At 35.6% G+C, this 3,780-nt stretch overlaps 1 pseudogene; it reads left to right on the top strand.

The window, feature by feature from the left end:
* The first annotated feature begins 1,487 nt into the window (after positions 1-1,487).
* Positions 1,488-3,780, top strand: part of LOC107841414 — a 6,399-nt pseudogene continuing 4,106 nt past the window's right edge.

Below are 3,780 nucleotides of genomic sequence, written 5' to 3'. Positions count from 1 at the left end.
TGGATCTGGTTCATCAAGCTATCAATAAGGTAAAGGTGATTCGAGATAGACTTAAGACTACCCAAAGTCTCCAAAAGTCCTATGTGGATGTAAGACGAAGGGAGTTAGAGTTTGAGGTTAGGGATAGGGTGTTCCTAAAGATATCCCCCATGAATTGAGTGATGCAGTTTTTTAAGAAAGTAAAGCTCAGTCCCCAGTATATTGGTCCGTACTCGATTGTGATAAGGGTTGGTAATGTTGCATATGAGTTGGAGTTTCCTTCATGTTTGAGCTCCCTTTATCCAGTGTTCCATGTTTCTATATTGAGGAAATGTATGGCTGATCCATCTCAATTCGTTCCTATTAAGGATTATGGTATTTCAAATTCCTTGTCTTGTGAGGAAGTCCCAGCTGATATCTTGGATCGACAAGTTCATCTATTGTGCACCAAGGATGTAGCTCCGATCAAGGTTCTATGAAGGAACCATAAGTTTGAAGAGGCTACTTGGGAAGCTGAAGAGGACATGAAGTGCAAACATTCATTCCTTTTTTCTGCCCTGACAATTCATGCGAAAGATATATGTTCTTCACCATACTTTATTTTTCTAGCTTAGTTAAAGAAAAGATTGATTTCCTTACATCTTTGTTTTCTGACTTAGCTAAAGGTCAAGGTTGAGGTGTTGGGGTGGAAATCGTGTTGGTACTGTCTTGTTCCAACATTCAAGGATGAATGATCAAAGTGGGGGAATATTAAAAAACCCTTGGTTTCGGCCTTTGAAATTTCCTATGCTTTTGAGCTCACTATTCTTGAAACGACTCATAATATGAGTCAAATGGTGAGGTTACGAGTCAGGAGACCAATCTCATGGGATGTCCAGTGTTTGGTGGTCATGTTTCTATCATGGTTACAATTTAGTGGTGATGAATTGTATGTTTAGGGTACATGTGGTATAAAGAAATTGTACGCCAACCCCTTTGATTCTATCTTAGATACGACTTATAGGTACTACTCATATGTTGTGGTTATGAGTGAGGCAAGGGGAGTCGTATGGTGGACACTGTGTGGATGTCCACCTTCTATACTGGATGGTACCACACATATGATGTGTGTACGAGTGAAGGGTTCCAACCATACCCATTTATGGGAATTTTATAGTTTAAGTTGGTGGTATTCTGGATATTCGTAACATCTTTGGACCCCACGACTTAAACCACTCTTGGTACTTCCACAACAACAAAAAGGTCTATTTAAGACAAACATTTAGGGACCACAATATAATCTCTTCTGTAAAAGTATATTTATTGAGATGAGATTATATTCTCGTCCCTAATTATGCAATTTATTATGAAGGTATAAATTCTGGTCCTAAAAAAAGATTTAACTGGTCTCTAATAATTTAGAATCTTAAGCGGGAAAGAAATACCGTCAAAATGTTAGAAAATTTTTTAATAAAAATCACAAACATTGCTTTTCTCGTTGCCTAACCCCTTCATTTACACCAAACTCAAAGGACAAACGTAGTTTTTCTCATTACCTACAACCCAAAAGATTCAATCTATGTCCATTCGTTGCTCCATCATTGTTGCTCCATCAGAAACAGCATCCAAGACAGCTTCCAAGGTGAAATACGTGAAGGAGAGGTACATCATACACAACAGAGGAAATACAACGGTTGAGGTTGATTTGGTTACCGCTGATGATCTTCTTTACCAACCGGCAGTTCTGAGTGGATCTTCTATTGGGATATACGAGGCTTTAGAGCTTAGAGATGGTGATAAGAGTATATATGGAGGTAATGGGTACTAAATGTTGTCAAAAATATTAATGAGTTTTTGGGACCAAAGCTTGTTGGTGTTGATGTCAGGTAATTTAATCTTACTACTTTTTATTTTTTTATTTTTGTAATGTGAAATTTTGATCTTTCAGTAATATTCTTTCTCAATACCTACAGTACTTTACAAAATGGTAGTTTTCCTACTTAATGAGGTGTAAGTTTTTCTAGAGCATTTTACTGATCAAAGAGAGTTTTTTAGATAACTTGGACAATAATCAAGGTTCTTCTGTGTCACTATAAAGGGTTGTGTACGATCCATTACTGTGTGTGTAAGCCACTTTGTTTACTCATTACTCGCTCGGTTTCAATTGTTTGTCTAATTTTAACTTGACACGAAGTTGAAGAAAGTAAAGGATACTTGTGAGATATGTAGAATGTACCACAATTTGCTTTAATCTTGTGGTCTTAAACATGGCATCGGGAAAGTGAAATTATAGAGTTGCCAAAAAGGATAGAAACATTCTTTTTAAAATGGAGTAAAAAAGAGGCCATGACAAAAAAATTAAAACTAAGGGAGTATAAAAGGGGTAGAGTAAGTTTACCTTTTACTACTAGTATTCGTTGGTTGTCAATTAGCTGAAAACTTAGGTTATTGCATATATGATTTTGGCTAGTCATAATGAAATTTGCTGAAGCTTTGCTTGGTTGAAGTTGAGGTAGACAGTAAGAAATGACATAAAACACCAAGACATCTCAAAAGATTGTTGAGTATTCGTGCAATATTTCCTAATATTAAATGAGAGGTTATGCATAGCCAAAAATATTTATAACAGGTAGTTCAATATAAACGATTTTTACATGGTTACCCACATATATACATATATCAACATTGCTGGCTAACTTTTGGTGTCCGTCTATTTAAGTTTGTTTCTCAATAATAATAAATGCCATAGGAAGAAGGGCTACCTTGGTGGATTCTTAATACTTCTTCAATTCCATTTAAATGTGTCCATTCATTTTTTTTTTGTGAAGGAACCAGACTGATGTCAATGCTTTTATGCTGGATATTGATGGAACTCCTAATAAATCAAAACTTGGGGCTAATGACATTCTTGGAGTCTTTCTCAGTATGTGTAGAGCTGGTGCTAGAGAAAAAGTAGTACCTTTGTATAAACACATTCAAGAAATATCTAGAACCAAAGAACTTATAATGCCAATTCCAGCATACAATGTGATAAATGGAGGGAGCCATGTTGGTAATAATTTGGCTATGCAAGAGTTCATGATTCTACCTGTTAGAGCATTAATATTTTCTGAGGCACTTTGTATGGGTAGTGAAGGTGAGAAAATAATGTAAATATTTGTTCCTCCTGTCTTATGGAATTATGATTAAAGAAAATAATGTAAATATAAAATTGCCTTCCTGTTTCTTGAGGGCTATCTATCTCAGTTTGACAAAATAGTGTTGGTTTTAGTAAATCTGCATTAGGAAAAGTAACCTTTGCATATTTGTGTTCTACTAACTTGTAAATAATATCTGTTGAAATAGTATTTAACTGTCCATACTTGATTGGATAATAGACTACCATACTCTAAAGGGAATTATCAAAGCTAAGTACGGGAAAGATGCATGCAATGTTGATGATGAGGGTGGGTTTGCTTCAAATGTCTAGGACAATAGGGAAGGGCTAGTATTCTTATGGATGCAATTGAGAAGGCTGATTACACTGGCAAGGTCGGTTTTCTTTTTGGCCTTGCAGTTCTATTAAATTATTATATTTTTGGAAGTTATGGACTTCCTAATTGAAATATTAGTGCAAATTAATATTGTCATGGATGTAGCAGCATCTGAATTCTTGACAAAAAATGCAAACTATCCTCTTAATTTCAAGAATCAACCAAATGATGGAGATCATGTACTTAGTGATCAGGGTCTCTGTGAAGTCTACAAGGAGTTTGTTAAAGATTTTCCTATTGTGTCTATTGAAGATCCCTTTGACCAAGATGATTGGAGCTCTTGGGCATC

This window comes from Capsicum annuum, chromosome 9 (assembly GCF_002878395.1).
Source record: "Capsicum annuum cultivar UCD-10X-F1 chromosome 9, UCD10Xv1.1, whole genome shotgun sequence".
Lineage (NCBI taxonomy): Eukaryota > Viridiplantae > Streptophyta > Magnoliopsida > Solanales > Solanaceae > Capsicum > Capsicum annuum.
This window is presented reverse-complemented; position numbering and strand designations above follow the sequence as displayed.